Source organism: Poecilia mexicana, unplaced genomic scaffold (genome assembly GCF_051168715.1).
Source record: "Poecilia mexicana isolate PSO_F unplaced genomic scaffold, ASM5116871v1 scaffold_15, whole genome shotgun sequence".
Taxonomy (NCBI): Eukaryota; Metazoa; Chordata; class Actinopteri; order Cyprinodontiformes; family Poeciliidae; genus Poecilia; species Poecilia mexicana.
The window spans coordinates 15,647,889-15,666,408 of NW_028263384.1; the positions used below are offsets into that span (position 1 = coordinate 15,647,889).

Here is an 18,520-nt window from a genome sequence, read left to right on the forward strand (position 1 = left end):
AAGGTTATTGGGGCTCACGCTCAAACACACAGTTGCTCACATGGTGACTGAGGTGAAGCCCCATGAGGTCGGGGGCCATTTCTGCTGATATGAGTGTGTGTGTGTGTGTGTGTGTGTGTGTGTGTGTGTGTGTGTGTGTGTGTGTGTGTAGGTGTGTGGGTGTGTGTGTGTGTGTGTTGAAAAAGCATTTTATGTGTTCATGCTCTGAGGGGGCGAGGGGGTAATGAGACCACACACCTTTTACTGATTCTCACAACTGAAGCTGCTCTGTGCTGCCAGAGAGTTCAACAGAATCACGATCAGACTGACCAAAATCTGTTTTCTTGAAAGCTGGTTAAGCATGCAATTGCAAGCCAGCATTTGCCTGTATCACTTACCTTTATCAGAGTGTTAAGCCGCCACAGCAAGGCTTGAAAAATTGTCAGAGCTTATCTGGCAATACATTTCTGCAGTTTTAAAGGTTTTCCTAAGATTCGGGTTGCAACTTAGACGCCCTTTTCTTGTCTTTGTGAGTTTTCCAAAAGGGCTTAGGCTTCAAAGTGGGGTTGAAGTCAACCCATTGCTGTTGTGGCTCTGAGTCAAAACGGTGAACTTCTTTAAGAGTTAGCTGTCTTCACAGCGGTGTTGTATTGCATCATTGACAGACAATTCTGGTGCAATGAACACAAATGACTTCTTGCCATTAACACACACTGGATGTGTGTCTGAGAAACAACAAATCCCTCACTCCAGCTAGCTTCTTTGAACACTCATATGTGCAGATACTGGATAAAGTCGCCTCAGTTGATAATTCTGCTTACGGTGGTTTTCGAATGAAACTGTTTTGTAAAAGAGGCTGAAAAATGTAGAGGTACTGCAATATTTCCTATGTGTTGCTGCACCTTGCTGCTCAGCTGGCTGAAGAATTTACTTTTTATTCATTCACAAGAAAATCAAATTTGTCTGTTTAGAAATATTTCTAGTTGCAAAACACAGACATTCATGCTAAGCACTGTCTTACTGAAGGAGACTAAACCTATTTTATATTGTAACGTATTTACATATTTGTATCTATATAATTTATCAACTTTGATTCTTTTTTTTTTTAACAAGCCGTAATATGCTCCCTTGAGGTGATCATGTAGTAATAATCTGTTACCATGACATGCCAAAACCGCAACCTTGGAAGACGATGTAATCTGAGCGAGACCTGCTTTATTACAGTCTGTTACTGCCAGACTCTGCAGTCGGTTAACTATAAATACATTGTGCATAAAGCCGTTGGATTTGTCAAACATAACAATGTGCCCAGTCCACACAGAAACATTGCCTTATAGGTATCTAGTTGTAACTAGTTCTATATTCGCAATAGTAAAGATAAAAAGATGCTCTGGCTGGAAACTGGAAGTTGGCATCGCAGTGCAGTGCAGTGTTTTTGAATTTTTTAAACCAAGCGCTGCCATTTTCCACTCATCCCACAGAGTGAATATGTGAGTGTGGGCATGGTGGGGGTGTAGTGGGAGACCATCAGACATAAACAAAAACCCCACAGACAGTGACAGGAGATGGGAGGGGCCACCGAGCGAGGAGTGCTGTGGCCCGTTTCTTGTGTTTTCCAATAGCGCGGCTCTGACAACATGAGGCTGGGTCCTTCCTCACTGCTCAGCTGAGCAATCAGGTCACCTCGTCTTGACAGACACAAAAACACAAACCCACACAGACATAAACACACGGCGACAGTAACACACATGCACAGGCACACTGTGCATGCAGCCCGCAGCTGTTGCCAATGATGTCAGTCCTGATTTGGCCAAACTAGCCTTTTGTCTCGCAGCATGAACGCAGAGCAGAAGAGGAGGCTTCATTTGGCAGTGAAGCGGGAGTATTTTCTATCCCTAAGACTGTTTGGATTAGGACTGAGCTACTGGTTGCTGACTTGGAAAGCCTCAACACAAAACAGACCTTTCCTTCAGGATTTAAAGTGGAAACCTTGAAGCTGACGGTACCTTTAAAAACTGGGTTGTCGGTCAGTTTTAGCAGCATAAGCGCAACGCAAACACTTGAAATTAAGACGCATGTTAAGGAGCCCGTCAAAGTCAACGCAGGACAGCTGCTGGAATGAGTGTGAAATTAGTCAGGATGCACTGAGATTCAAGCATGAATATTAAAGGCAGATGTAACTGTTGACATCCATCAGTGGTTTCATTGCCCCCACTGGAAAGAACAAAGATTATTTAACCGTAGGGAATGATGTGCAACGGACATGTTTGATGAGCAATGGAGGAGAATATCGTCAATGAGTTATGAGACACCAGCTTCGGTTACAAGCTTTAATCTGGTTTATTGTTCACTTTTAAATGTACTTTTCTGACATCACACTGGGTTCATTAACAGGTAAAAGGAATGCCACTAATTTTCTCCTATCATGTTCGTAGGTGGGTAACCATTTTGTCCTCAAAGTCGATGTGTTAGAAGCAGGAAATTTGGGCAAAAGTAAACGTAGGTGCAAACTTGTGCACGCCAAGTTGTGATGGATCAGATGCTCATTGAAGCATAATGAGAAGAGAAGGCTTGCTGTGCAGTCTGCTCAGATGATTTACTGGACTCTAAATGTGCTGAAGTTAATGGTGATTCTAATAGAAAGGTGTTAGAACAGAGCAAATCACGGTCTGTTGCATGTGCAGCAGCATCAAGTGGCCATGTTGACCCCTGTCCACCATTAAAGTGGAAAAAAGTGGGCTGGGCTGGCCAGGTGGTTGTGTGTCGCTTACCTGAGGAACTTCATCACACCTGGATCCACAATGAGAAAAATGGAGTGAGAACGTTTTGGGTGCCTAAAAGTTTACATGTATCCCCTACTGAAATATTCTGAGACCATGTACACCCTTTCATTGACTCACGTGACTCTGGCCTGGTTCAATAATGGTTTCAGGAAGGAAAAAAAAAAAAAAAAAAAAAAAAGATCCAAATTCCCCAACAATGAAATCCAGCAAGCATCTGTGGGACAAATAAGTCCACAGAGGCTCCGTTTCACAACTTGCACCACAGATACCACAGCCCAACTTCAGGGGTGTGGTGTCCATACCTGAAAGGGTCAGTGCAGCTTTGGGAGCAAGATTCAGACCAACACACTATTAGGTAGGTGGTAATAATATTTTGCCTGATTGGAGTAGAAGTATTTAAGATTCAAATGATTCAGTGCACATATAAAAAAGCAAGTTCCCACAACATAATGATAACCCTATTTGGCGCAAAATTAAATCATCCGTCTACTGCACCTACTTAATTCAGTGGTCCATGTTGCCAGAGTCAACCCAGGACAGATCGCTAGTTCATCACATGGCGCGTTTCCCAATGAAACCAAGGGATTACCTAGAAATCAGGTTCTTCTTATAGATGAATCTGTGTGTGTGTGTGTGTGTGTGTGAGTGACGCGATGTCATACGAGGTAAAAAAAAAAAAAAAATCAACATACAGCCCACTTGTACTTCAGCGACTGAGCACAAAACTGTCAACAGATAAATATGAAAGGCAACAAGCTCTTAATAATTGCCAGCCTCCTCAGCAGGTTATGAAAGTACAAAACCCCTAAAAAACATAAAGTTTGACACAGTGGCTGTGGTGAAATGCCCCCTAACCCCCCCACCCCCCCTCCTCTCCCCTTATCTAACATGCACACACAGACAAATGCACACAACACTCTCCGCCTCCAACCCTCTGATGTCTGTTGGCAGATCTGTCTCAGGAGCCTAATTGGTACTTTCTTATTTTTTTTCCCTCTTTCTCACCCTCTAACTCTGTCACTCTCTCATTCGGCTGTGTGCGTGCACGAGAACTCAGATGTGCTTGTGTTTGTTGCAGCAGATAAAAAGCATAGGAGTCCTGTGTGTGTTTTCGTGGCAGGAGGATAAGAGCGTGGGTGCCACTAAATGAAACAGAGGCTGAAGCAACTGCACACTCTGCGGCTATGTGATAGGGCGAGCCAACTCGGTTAACCAAATCTTGGAATGAGCCGCTGAAACCAGGCATGGGCCACTCAAACACACACACACGCATGCATGCACGGCTACAGACGAACACAGAGAGACACGCACTGACAAAAAGTTGTCCCAATGCCCAGGCAGGAATCCGGCTGCCAATAATGAGGAGGTTTGGAGATGTGCATTTGTTTGAGCAGATCCAAAAGACACACTTTATTAGCTAACTGGATGGCTTGCGCACACTGCCTAGCGCACACCAGTTTTAGTCCACAGATTGTTGATTTTCTGTGTAGCTTCTTTTATAAGGAGGCACACACGGTTACATATCACACCTGCTGACACGAGATACAAACATAACACGAGACATTCTGCTACTACTGCTATTATTCTGTCAGTGACATTTTTTTTTTTTTTTTTTTTTTTTTTGAAAGCAATCCTCGTTCTCTTGACATTTCACGCGGCAGCGGCTGCTTACAGTAAACTCTTGATCTGAGATGCCTTTCTTGGAAGCACGGCAGCCGGGGCTTGCTTGTTGGAGCGATGATTTGATTAGGGTTTTTGCGCTGATTACAGTCTTGTTGGTTACAATATACCGTTCTGTCGGGGAGAGCAAGAGGGCAGGAGCGGGAGTGATTGAGAGTGGGAACGTCAGTTTGTCAAGCTGTCAGGAGCGATGCTGTATCGCGCTTCTGAGGTGTTTGTGTGTAGGCGAGACGCTCAAAATGAATCAGTTTAGATCAAAGAGTACCAGAGAGGGTATTAATACAAATCTTTTAGCAGCTACAAGCACTCGGCAGGGCCATACATCTGAGTGCGCGCGCGCACGAGCTCCTTTGAATTAAATGGCGGCAATAAGGAAAAAAGGAAAAGCGTACCTGAACGGGGCTTTTCAAAAGCCAAGTGCCTTTTCCCTCAGAGTTGCACTGGAGAACTGCAGAGTTGCCGCAGCTCAGCTCTGGTGTGCAACGTTAGCTAAGAACAAATAATATGAAAAGCCTCAAAGACCCTTTGCCTTTGTAAGCCTTATAAAATGTTAACCAAATTAATCTAGCTTCCTTTTTTTTTAACTCCAAGAACCTGCCGTGCAGTCACTGATTCCCTGTAAATCGACAGCCTCTCCTGAGATTATTTCAAAGAAATGCAGCAAAGCATTTGATCTCCGAAAGCCTGGGACAAGGTGTAATTATTCCCTTCCGTGTATTGTGCTTTCCGTTAATTGGACGTATGCCACCGAACCTTGCTATGATCGTTTAATTGACAGCAGCGGAGACACAGATGCCCGTCCGAACGCAGGCCGTATAGCCAACATGGAGTGTGTCTGGCAGAACATGTAATTATGACGCTGTGTGAGGCCTAATCGCAGGTCAGGTCTGTGTTGCACCCTGTGAAATGGTATCTGAACACTAGAGATGCTGTGATCTGACATGTGTTGACAGCTTTTGGGAAGCTTTAAACCATGGACACAGATTTTAGATGATTCTCCGTAAGGGCTATACTAAAGATGCTGATTATGCAAAGTAACAATATACTTTTTTGCCATGCCCACAGCAAATATATAGTCATAGTGACTGTGACAATAAAGAGATGCAGGACATTGTGACAAACACAAAGTAAAAATAAGAGCCACAACAATATGGGTTAATCTTAATCAACATTTACAAAATTGTGATACAGGATTGCAATTACACATTTTCCTGGGCGTTGTACAGCCCTAATTAAGATACCGTGTACTAGCCTCCCTTCTGTAGATAATTTATGTAAAAATTAAAACCAGCAGAGTTGCACATCTGACATTTTAAACAGTCTTTAGCATCTTCTATTTAAGATGAGAGTGGCAAGGCGTGTCAGAGCAGCAGCTTCCATCTGTATTACCTAGAAAACCTTTCCTCTCTCAAGAAGCTCCCAACATTTCCAAATGTCTAACCTAGAGTCCACCTGCAGTCACAACTACAACAATGAGGAGTGCTGCTGCTGCTGCTGCTAGTGTTTAGCTATGCTGAATTCGCTGGTCTTTACTGATCAGGAATGTTGAGTTTCTGACTGGCCTCTCTCCAGTTAGGCCAGATCAGGCTGAAAAATGTCAGATTACAGCCATCAGTCAATTCCTCGGTTCATGACTTAAGAAGATTATTTGGGTTTTTTTGTTGGGGTTTTTTCTGGTCCAGATTTCTAGATGTCTTTAGTCAAAACAAAAGAGCAAGTTTTACTAGCAAGCTGAAAGAGTTTCACCTTCAGAAACATGCAAAGGAAAAGAAACACAAAGTAAATCAGAAAATTGTCTGAGAGGATTTTATAGATTGCAGATTGGGGGGAGGTGGGGAGGCAGAGAGACAGATCAGAATTAATCCTCTTTACTCTTTGTTTGGTAATCTGATTTAGTCAGATTTTTCTGCTTCTATCTCTGGTTGTGGTTACTGATGCTGTCCCTGGACTGACCACAGCGATTTTCACCTTCAGTGCCCCCTCGACTCCCCGCCCATGTCCCCTCCTAGTCCCCTTCTATGTTGATGTTTTAGCGTGACACATAAACAAAAATGGGGGGAGGTAAACATAAATCCCTCGCTGCGTTTGCCAAATCCTGCTATGTGACTGCGTGCAAACTATTTTCCGTTGAAGACGAGTACAACGCGGCTGTCCCTGCTCCACATAAATGACCTACTTTGCACATTAACACACATTTACATGACAGCGAGATCCAAGGCAGCTTCATATTTTCTGTCTGGCTTTAAAGTGCAATATGACTCTTGTTCAGTTCTTAGAAGCCGCGGCATTTTTAGAAGCCTCCCGTCATGTTTGAGGAGATCACAGAGACAGCAAAGCTGACTGGAGTTCTGTTAAGCCACAGTAGGGAAAACGTGCTCATAATGTGCGGAGCGCTCGCGAGCAGAATTGTACTTTTGTCGTGCAAGTGCGTCGAAGGGAGACGAAGCTGAGACAGAGGCCCACCTAAGGTGCTCTCAGCTCAGGCAGAGCTATTTCCAGACCAGCAGCCCCTCCCGTCCCTGCACCTCCAACCTCTGGTGGGGGAAACCACACCACTGCTCAGGCCCAAGTCACAGACACGACTCAAGAATGGATCCATTATTCACACAAACACACATACCATGCTCAGGGGACTGGCGCACACGGCTGGGATGTGGTAGCGCTGAACAAATGCTCACTTTTACTTAACTTCACTTAACTAAAATGCCCCAGCAAGTCACATAATGAGATTCGAGTTTGTTTCTTTTTTTGTTTTTTAAAACAACGCACGACTCAGCTTTTTGTGTCATTAAAAATGTCAGGCGTACCCTCTGTGATTTGAGAACACAGACTAAGTGAAACAGCCTGGAGCAGAATGGATTTGCTTCTCTGTGAATGAAATGGAGTAGAGAAATGCACCAATCAGGTCGATTTCTGAGTTTCCCCAATTCTGACCATTTCCTCTGTTTTCCAAAGAGTGATAGCACCATAAAAGAGCAAAAAATGTCTTAATAAAATTAAGAAATCAAGAGAGTTATGCGAGTTTATGTCCCCATATGACCGAAAACTAGTTTTCAGTTAGATGTACTTAATGAAAAGGAGGGAAAAAAATCAGATTTTTCTGTTTTTGACCAATCAAGAACCAATGCTGATCTCTTGTTGGTTGATTTGTGCATCTCTATTGTAAGATGCATAAATCTTACACAGATATTAAGTATACATATATTTTAAAAAACGACAGTCTAAGAGTGATAAAAGTGAACACATTGTATGAAGTTTAGAGAACGCTTGACGGCACAACACAACTCCACGAAACTTGACATGGATGAATATGTAAGTGCTCTCCCTCTCTGTCTCATACACCGACACGCACGCATTCACAAAGAGCCCAGATTGCATTCGAGTTTTGCTCATGGACCATGATAAGAAAATGTGGTAAATGCATAATCTGATATGCATGACTGGAGGTTTCTCTCTGCCTTTCTTTCCCTCTTGGAAATCGCAGGTTGCATCCATAATTTACACCAGCCTCCGTCTGTTTCTCTCTCCTCCACGCGGCTCCCTCCCTGTTTTTCTTTCCTCTCCATCTCCCCTTCTCTCTCCTGGCAATCTGGCTTTTGCAGCTTTGCTCATTAGCATACTGCAAAATGTGCAGATGCCACCAAAAATTATTCACCTTCCAGCGCTCTGATGCCGTTTCACATGTACACAAACTACACCGTCGACATTTTGCACAACATCCCCGACAAAGGCGACGAGATTAGATCTCCTTTTCTTTTAACGGGTCTGAGCAATAATATGGGATCCTTTGGTCTGCTGTCTGTTGTTTCCTTGCAGCCTCATTCAACCCAATTACATCATCCATCATGGTGGTCAAAGGTTTTCGACACTGCGATGATGACTGCCATGGGTTTAAATAGACACTTAGAATTTATGGAGTCCAAGGGATAGGCAAATGCATAACACTCATGCTGTGCAAAGGCTAATTGAACACAATATTCATGCATGTTTTTGCATGAAATTGATCCTGCAGATTGTGGAGCACGAAGCAAATATTGCTTGCTGATGAAATCAAAATGAAAATTTGTCCTTCTTTCAAATAATATTGTTGACGAAGGCAGATCGATGGAAGTACACATTGGCTCAGTGCTGCTCGGCTCATTGCAGCTTTCGGTGCAAAAGTATTCATATACCCTTTGAATCTCTTTTATTTTTTTTGCATTTGGTAATGTTAAAACCACAAACCTCAAGGTGTTTTATTAGCATTTTATGTGACACACCACTACAAATCAGTGCATGCTTGTGAAGTGGAAAGATAAAAAAACAACATGTGGTTTTCGAATTCGCATGCGAAAGGTGTGAAGTCAATTTTTACTCAGCCCCTGTTAGCGAGTACTTGCAACCACCTTTTGCTGCAATCACATCTTCCATTTTTTTCTTTGCAAAATAGAATAAAAGCAGTCAAATTGGGTGATACTCTGTGAACACCAATGTTCAAGTCATGCCACAGATTCTTGGTGTACTTCTTCACTTTGACCAGGCCATTCTAATGCACACTTTAATTCAAGCCATTTTACTGCAGCTCTGATTGATTTGATTAGAGTTTATGTGCTGCTGGACGGTGAACTTAAAAGGTTTTCTTACTAGAGAACCTCGTATTTAGCTTCATTCTGCTTCCCAGCAAGTCAAAACGTTCAGTTTAGGTCTTGTCTGAACAAAAACCTTCCATCCACAAGTTTGCGTGTGCCCTACATTGTTTGGTGCAAACTGAACAGCTTTCCTTCAGCAATATTTTTACTACTATATAAGGAGAATTTGTGCATTGCACATATCAGCTCCTCTGTTCTCCAACCTGAGGTGTTGATCTCTGCAGCTTCTCCAGAGCTGCCACGAACCTCTTGGTTGTTTCTCTGATTAAACCTCTCCTTTACTGCCAGCTTAGGTAGATGACTTGGTAAGTCTAGGTCAGCTTGCAGTTGTGCAATTTTAGACAAAGCTAAAAATTTTATAAGAATGTTGAATTTTGCATCAGTGACCCTCATTTTCCTCAGTAGTCTCATTCTTTTCTGCCATTACAATGTCTCCATCACTCACCCTGAGCCTTCTGATAAGGATGAGGAGGATCTATATCAGCTGTCTGCAAAAAGGACAGCAAGAGTCTGCCTAGGTGACCAAATAGATTATTAGAAAGCAGAGTTTCAATCTTTTCCATCTGAAATTCGATTGCACCAATGCGATCCACAGAAGCTGTGATGTTGCACACACTGATATTTCAATAATAAGTTAGTGTATCGTTCAAAGCTTGTTTTACAACCCAACCCTGTTTTAAACCTCCCCGATCTGTCTGACTCATGATGTTTGTTCACAACTGTTCTCTAAAAAACCTCTGAGGTCATCACAGAGCTGTAATTATCCTGAGACCAATCAACACACAAGCGTGCTAGATGTACTAACAAGGCACTAGATTTTATTCAAGCAAAAAACGGCAATCACAATTAAGCACTGCTTTGTGTTTAGGTTGTCACACAAAATGCCCATTAAATGGACAGACGTTTGTGGTTGTAATGTGACAAACAGTGAAGTAGCTTAAGGGGACTCAATGTTTGTGCAAGTCACTGCATAAGATCGGGGTCTTTCTATAGACATAAGCCGCAAAAAAACACATCAGCAGTAAGAGCTGTTTGCTATTCTCAGAAACTGAAACTGTCCAAGTGACAGGTGTAAGTTGTCTATTTCAGCAGTATAATATCATGAAAATTGTCATTGGTTGCACAATGGTTGGTGCAGAAACAAATGCTTTTCTTTGCAAATGACTGGATATTCAGATAAAACTCTTTCTGTTCTTTTGCTCATCAGAAAGCCTGTTTTCACACTCTCCTCTGCTTTACTGTAAGACCTGAACAATGTGAACAATGTTTTCCCAGGAAAAAACCTACTGCTTGTTTAAAGAGGCAAGCGTGACACAACAAAAGTCTAAATTGAAACTACTGCTTCTCATCTTGCATTTGCGACCAAGCGGTCACATCGACATCACAGCTCACACTGAGGAACTCGGAGAAAGATGGAAGGGGCGAATCAGGAGTCTTACCGATTCGAATGAGGAGGCTCCTGTGTTTGCTGTTAGGCCAAATCTGCTTCTTAAACTTCATCAATCACAGAGCGAGTCTGAAACCAAAACAAAACACAATGCAACAAATTTGGTTAGCGAGTGTTGCGATGCAAAATGTGGTTTTTAAGTAATAGGAATACATGGGATAGCTGGTGTCATTTATTAGGATGTGATAATACAGCAGCACCCTGCTGTTCATCTGACAAATTGGAGGCAGAAAACTGGGGAGCTAAAGAGAGTATGTATCCACAGTTCTGTCAGGTGTTGAACATAAAATACCTAAACGATAAACACGAGACGATTCCTTGCAGAAGCAGCCGTCTTTGAACTCTCCAGGCTCTAATCAAGGAGCGAATATTCTTTTCTTTTGCTTCTAGCTATTTTGTAACACGGATGTGTAGATTTTCTTACGGGACCCATTAACACACCACTGCATACTTCACAGAGCTGCATCCTTAGCTCACCTAAGCCTATATGTTTTAAACTTGATGACAGTTTTTGAGCATGTGAACAGATGAAAAAAAAAAAAAAAAAAAAAAACGAATTAAAACTAAACATTACCCAACATTTAATTACTATTAACACCAGTTTGCAAGCTAAAAGCGTATCCACGATTTTCCCCATATCTGAATCAAATTAAATTAGTCATGTGAGTGTAATTAACTAAATACAATCTGATGCTGCAATTTCACACTTGGTTATGGGAACAGAGGACGGTGCTTGAGTAGGGAGAAAGAAAGGATGGCAAACCTCTAGTCGGTATGACGCTGTGTAGTGGGAGGCTTGGAAGTTGAAGACTGCCACAGTTTGATGAACAGATAAATCATTAAATGATTACTTAACCCTCAAGCCTGAGAGAAGTAGTACTCGCCAGATTATAAAAAAAACCCGGATACTTTTAACAAAACAAATTGTTTTCTTTCCCTTTGCATTCTAATTTTCAGTCTTGTCATTATCATATTAGCAATAGCAATATATAATTGGTCTGAAGATGACTTCACTTGAAACTGATCAGACATTAAGGTCAATGTGAGGAGGCACATTCCCAGTATACATCATTTCATGGTGCACTGAAGCTTAAGAGCCAATAAAACAAAAGAAATAAAGAAGTAATAGTAGAGCTGAGATTATTCTGTTTTAGGCACATCCTTCTTTTTACTGTGGCTTAATTTTTACTGTGATTTTATTGGAAATGACTGAGCAATAACATTTTGAGATGATATACACTTTATCAATTAGATTTAATCAGAAAAATTACGAGAAAAAGGTAAAAAATATATATATATAAATATATTTTATTCCTGATTCATGGGTAAAAATGTTTTTGTGTAGGAAAAAATTATTCCGATAATCTAATTACAGATCCACAAAAAAATAAAATAAAATAAGTTTTATTTATTCGTGGTTTAATTTTAGCTACGTTGCATACAACAAGCGTATGTTGATTTATTTCATTGCATCGTGGCACCTATGGCGCGCCACAAATATAACTGAAAGCGACATTAGCTGAATGACTCAGGATGCTCCTAATCAGGGTTTACACACTGGGAGGCTACCTGTATGTGTGAAGAAACAGAAACACTCCTCTCAAATCATTATTCACTGCTGGTGTCAGTCACTGAACCCTAACTAATACAGGTAACACCCTTTATATTTTCTGGAACCAGCTAATTATTGCCACTAAAGGCAACAGACGTGAAGCTCAGAGGATTAAAATAGAAACAAAAACGAGGACAAATAAGAAACAAAACTCAAAAAATTCACATGTTTATGGCAAAAACAAGGTGAACACGATGGTCTGTTGGGCCTCTGAGGAAAATGGCTTATAGAAAAAAAAAAAGAAAAAAAAAGGTTCTGCTCAGTTTAAAAATAATGAATACATGCTTGAGAAAAATATTCCAAACAGTAAAATATTGTAGGCACTTATCTAAGGAAGGGTCATCCTTCTGCAGTAAATCAATAATGCTCACCAAGACTGAAATGCATTAACCACAGGACCGACTGTGTGTTCTTGTATTCATCTGAGCCAAGTAATTTCTACTGTGTCTTTGTTTGACTGAGAAGTTCTAAAGCACAATTTCCAATGCTGGTATTATTTCCCCATTCATACAAAGGCTCCATCATGGTGCTAAATGAGCTGCAGTGGGTGATATAAAAGAAAAGGGAAAACACACACACACACACACACACACACACACACACACACACACACTTACATACACGGTAATTTACTGATCCTCTGTAATGAAACACGAAGCCAGCCAGGCATGTTTTCTCACTCTCACCGAGAGAAAATACGGCTGCTGAGCGCCTAAGAAAATCTACAGCGCCTCAGAAAAAAAAATAAAAAATGCTGTCACACCGCCTAAAGAGAAAAGGCAGAATTATAAGAAAGAAGAAAAAAAACAAAAAACAAAGCAAATGGAGCCATTGATTCACTACTTGTTTATTTACAAGCCTCTCTGGAGAAGAGATAAATTCCCCTGTTGCGGCTCTGTTTCCCCATCACACGACACGACGGGATGCATGAGAAGAGGGGCGAAGGGGCCGCGAGCGCAAAATGTGAGCACGCAAACACAAACGTCTCGCATCTGGATTAATCTCCAATGGGCGTCATCGCAGATGCCATTAAATGTAGCAGAAGGCGAGAATCATTCAAGAGAGAGAGAGAAAGAGGGAGAGAGAGAGAGAGAGAGACTGCCATCTGAATAATTTATTCCGAGGCTCATCTCGTCTCGCACCGGGGGGATTTCTGCTTTCAATTTACACCGTTTTCCTCCCCATATTCGAATCAGGAAGCAGATTTGTTGTGATTGGCACGCGGAAGGTCACCGTTCGCAATCTAGTGTTGTTGGTGCTGCCCTCGGTGGGGTTGGTAGGCCAGGTCTATTAGCACGCTAGGAAGAGCCACCGCATGTGGTTTTTTCCTTTCCTTTTTTTTTTTCTCTCCGCCTTTGTTTACATGCTCGATGACGCTGGAGAATAAGGCCCGTGGTGCATGGAGACATCAGTGTGTCTGAGCTTATTAGACGAGCTTTCCAAGGACACAGGAGGATCTAGAAATTACACTGGCTGAGGGGGGGAAACAAACACTATAGCTAATCATAGCAGGAGGATGTTAAGAATGCAGACGCCGAAGCGAGGAGCGAGGGAGGGGGACAGAAGGCCAAGACAGAAAGGGAAGGACAAGAAGGGAAGATGGAGGAGTTGGGAATGAGAGCATGAGAGGAGGAGGTAAAAGTAGGGGAGCGCAAAATGAAGCCACGGCCCTTGTGCCTGTCCTCGTGATGTGTGTCACAAAGGGACTGAGAAAAGGACACAGAACAGTTCACGGAGGCTCAGGTCAACTGTGACAGAATGAGCTGCCATTAACCAGACAAGCAGAGGGAGAACTCTATCTGAGTGACAAACTGTAGCTGAAATCTGCAGCCTTCGACGCAGCTCGAGGGATCTGCTTTGTTTTGTGCCGGTGTTATACAACTCCTCTGGGAAAGGATCAGTCTATCGCGCCGCGCGCTCAATCCGGGAGACGCACACGTGTCGGGACGGAGGGTGTGGGCCGTGAGCGTCCTCCGAAATGTAATCGAAACTTTTTTTTAAAAAAAATGGATTATTGAGTTGCTTTGAGTCGGTGTGCTTAGCAAGCAAACTGCCCCTGGAGGAGTCAATTGGTGTGAGCTAGCTAGCGCCGGATGACAAGACTTGGCTGTTTCTGGCCTCACAGGCATGAATGGCCCTGCAGCAGGCGGGCACGGCGCAGCGGTTCAACAAGGCCTCTTTAACCAGCAGAATGACAGGCAAGCAGACGGGCGGGCGGCCAGCCAGAAACAGACATGCAGCTCTGGCTGCTGCGCCGGTGCCAAATCAGTTCCACCACATGATGCAAGCGAAAGAGACTAGGAGAGGACAGTCTAAGTATATAAGTGTCTCCACAGTTAGGTCACCAGCCCATGTATCCCACCCTCCATACGGCACCAGTTTTTCACCATCGTCTGCCAGCTCTCTTACGTACGCTCGTTCTGTTTCTGTGGAGAGCATACGAATGACTTGTGCCTTGTTAAACTTTAAATGCAGGAGTCCACGGCCTCAGGCGCTGCATCAGTGCCTCTGCGCGCTCTCCGCCTTGTGGAAATCTCCGTGCAAACTGAAGGGAAACTCGGCACCACTATGACACAGCATGCAGGAATGCACCAGCGGATGTGGCTCGCTCTCTCTCTCTCTCTCTCTCCTTAGCTTCTCAGTCAGCCCTCCTCCCCCCTCTCACTGTGGGCAGGTCCATATGCACCCAGTAATTATCAAGGTTATTTTCTCCAGAGGACCAAATCCCTGTTTATGGGCATAAGCGTGTGTCACCAGGGCCTTGGCTGTCAACCCCACAGGACGCTGACTCTAGTGGACAAGCCCTGGAGAGAAATATCTGCTTCTCACACAACGGAGCTGCTGCTTTTTTTTTTTTTTCATTTTGCGCACACACACACACACACACACACACACACACACACACACACACACACACAAAAGAAAACATTTGCAATTCTCGGCCGTTGTGCTATGACCTCAACTAAAGACATCAAAACTGATGTTCCTTAAGAGCCTCAAACCTTGGATTTATCCTTGAAAACCCTCAACTAATGAAAAAAAAAAAAATGGCTCAGAATGGGGGATATAAATCCTTTGACAACATATTAAAAAAAATTAACTGTAATAAACAGATTTTATATACTATGCCTTGCAAAAGCATACACGGACTTCAAACTTTCCACATTTCATCGCGTTACAGCTGAACAAATGTAGGGCAATATGGGGGATTTTGTGAGGAAGGTTTTTCAAAGGTTTTTAAAACAGAACTCATATTTATGTTCACTATTTGTATTCGACCCCCCATCCCCTCTGATTCAAATACAACCAGTACAACTAAATAAATGCCTTTAGGAGTCACCTAAAGGACATCATGAAGACCAGGAAAAGAACAGATTTATTACTACTAAGAATGACAGACCGATGACGGATATCTGAACTCCACTGTGACTTCTGGATTCAATGGTTTGCTCTGCATTTTGTTTTGGAGTGCCAGCTTTGCACATCCACCGGCTGGAATATTTGTGACTTTAACATGAAAAATTTGAACGTCTTGAAGAGGAGTGAATCGTCTTGCAAGGCAGTTTATGTAAACTCTTTAGTTCCTGCAGTCGTGAGAGCAAAGAGCACATGTTTATGTTGGCTGGAATGAACTCTAAAAAGGACATTAATTTTTTTTTTTTTTTACTATCAGAAGTTCAATTCATCCTCCCCCACACCCCCTACAGTAAGAGATTCCCTGGAGAATTGGGATCCAGGCTACAGCACATATTTCCTTTTTGGCAGTGGTTTATGAGGAACCAAAGACTGGGAACAGCCAGTGGTTAACAAGGCCTGTAAAAATCACTAACCAACACAACAAGGTAGGCATTATACCTGTTAATTAGAGGCAAACAGGAGGCAACTTTGTTTTGTGAATGGGACACAGAGTAGGCTTGTTCTCATGGTACATTTGGCTTGTGAGCAAACAAGAGCCCGGAGCAACCTGAATTGCCAGCTCAAGAGTATATTTGCATGTAACAAACTGTTAGCTGGGATCAGTAGTGCACACACACACACACACACACACACACACACACACACACACACGCACACACACACACACACACACACACACACACACACACACACACACGTACTGAGAAACTGGCTGCTCTCCTCACACAAAAGCTGCTTCCTCTTTGTTTCATCACGCAGGCTGGGCTTTGTTGATGTGCGGAAATACCTCCAAAGGGAATGAAAATACTGGCAAGTCCCTGCAGCTCTTTCTGGAGCGAAACACGGGCAGCGGGGTCGGTCCTGCAGCTGCAAGATCACTCGCGACGGGCATGCATGCCAAGTGCCTGTGTAGGCTCGGAGCTCCAGTTACGCACGGAGATAACCGTGTTAACCTTAAAGGACATAAACACCGGGGTGTAGTTACAGGGCTATCGGGGAACTAGAAGAGCCAACACTGACAGAGCAGAAACTGAAGCTGGACTAATGTTGTCAAGGAGGCTGCAAAATTACTATCAACGTCACTGCTAAGAAATTAGCCTGGGAAGAACTCGGCGACTTCACATCTTAGATTTACTGACTTCTTGCCAGAATTTGGCGAAAGAGTTCAAGAAAAGGTCAGCAGAAGTCGAGATGTTTCAGAAATGGTGAGTCACACGAAGCTGCATGTACTTGGGGACTCTGCTACAAATTCATCCCAACACTGCGTCGCACACATTCACCCAACCTCAACAAAACCGGGACGCCAGAAAAAACATACGTCGAGTCCAAAAGAACCTTCACTGTACCCAACTCCACCACGGCGCAGCCCAGTACCGCGCTTTTCTCTTTTCATATTCCATTACCTCACTCCGCGGACATCCATACAAGCGAAAAACACGTGCTTGTAATCAGACGACAGCATTCTCCACTGATGACTAAAAAAAAATTCAAAGACTTAACGATCTGCACTTAAGGCAAATATACGCCATATTTAGTAAGATATCCAAACCTACAAGTAGGAGAGACAGAAAAATTTGGTTGTCTGTGGAGGTAAAGATGGTAAGCGATGAAGAGACGCATTTTTGGAAGTATTTCAGCCCAACTCTTAACACAGATGGATTTTTAGCTTTGCAGTCTCACTTTGCTACCTACGCGCTTGTTCCATTGACCCAGGAAATTAAAAACGACTTGCTATTTTCGTCAAAAACTTCATGTCGATTGCACCTCCTACATAAATCTGCAATATCTTTTTAGTACGGCTACTACATGTTTGTGGAGAAAAATCCTACTTCTAAACTCTTCGTGGAAGTCAAACGTACAGCCTATTTCAGAATCTCCAACACATAGTTGAAAGTTTGAACATATCAGTAAAAATCTGAGAAAAAACATGGGAAAAAGAAGTTTCCAGACAGGAAGTGCATACAGGGGCTGAGCCGCTTCTACAACAAAAGGCTTCTAGCGCTACATTTTGCACAATTTATGAAGTCTCTTTTTTTTTTTTTTGGTGTAAATGCTGCATTACCGTGACTGTTTTAAGACTGAACAAGACAAAGCACTTCGCAAAAGGCAAAGATCCAGCAAAGCACAAACACACCACCAGTGGCTGCTAAGAAAGATGCAGCCAGAGAGAATCTGGAGATCAGCACCGTCCTTTACAGGACACCTATATTACACATATTTATATCAATTTGTGGTAAATACTGATGTAGTGCCATGTAATTGCAGATTTTGCTTGGCTGTCCAGTGCCAATCAGCCTGTTAGGTGACACCAAGATGAAGTTTAGTCATTATCAGGGCGCTGCTTGAGGCCAGAGTTGAAGATAAGTATTCCTTGACTCAAATGTGCTCAGCAGGTTGTTTCGTTCCTGCCATACCTAACAAGGATTGTCATTACACCAGCCCCTGTTGTTATCAGAGAGTGGGAAGGGGGTGGGTGTGAGAGTCCTGGGATGAAAGGATCTAATGTTTGAGGGCGATGAATTGTGGTTATCAGCTGCTACTTGTTAAACAACCAGCAGCTGATTGAACTGTGGCAGATTCTCTGTTTTCAAATTAAGTTTCCTTTGACGTTTTTTTTTTTTTTTTTTTTTACAGTATTTTACAGAATTCTAATTAGTGGATATAAATATTCTATAGACTCCTGCTATAATGTTATTGTGATGCAATAAAAAAAAAAATCAAAGACCAAGATAAATAGAGACTTTTTTCCAAAATAGGATCTTACAAAGAAGCTGTAGAATATTGTGTATAATTGGACATATAAATACTATCCGTACATTGTCCGTATATCTAGACAACGAAGTAGGTTTGAAAGACGGAAGATTTTTTCCTTCAAAGAAAACCTCTGTCGTTTTGTGGGAGAACAAGTTACAGTCTGATAAGGCACATCACCAAAAAAAAACAATATAGCCCCAGTGAAATGTGGAGATCCACA

General features: G+C 42.6%; 1 protein-coding gene across 4 annotated transcripts in view; it reads right to left on the reverse strand.

Moving 5' to 3' along the window:
* Positions 1-18,520, reverse strand: part of zmiz1a (zinc finger, MIZ-type containing 1a) — a 122,310-nt gene that overhangs the window by 66,360 nt on the left and 37,430 nt on the right. For 3 of the 4 annotated variants that reach the window (XM_088013510.1, XM_088013513.1, XM_014987269.2), the window contains one exon: positions 10,510-10,586. The exons of the other annotated variant lie outside the window; for it this stretch is intronic. The gene's annotated coding sequence lies outside the window, so the exon portion shown is untranslated. The remainder of the gene's footprint in view (positions 1-10,509; positions 10,587-18,520) is intronic. 4 annotated transcript variants of the gene reach the window in all.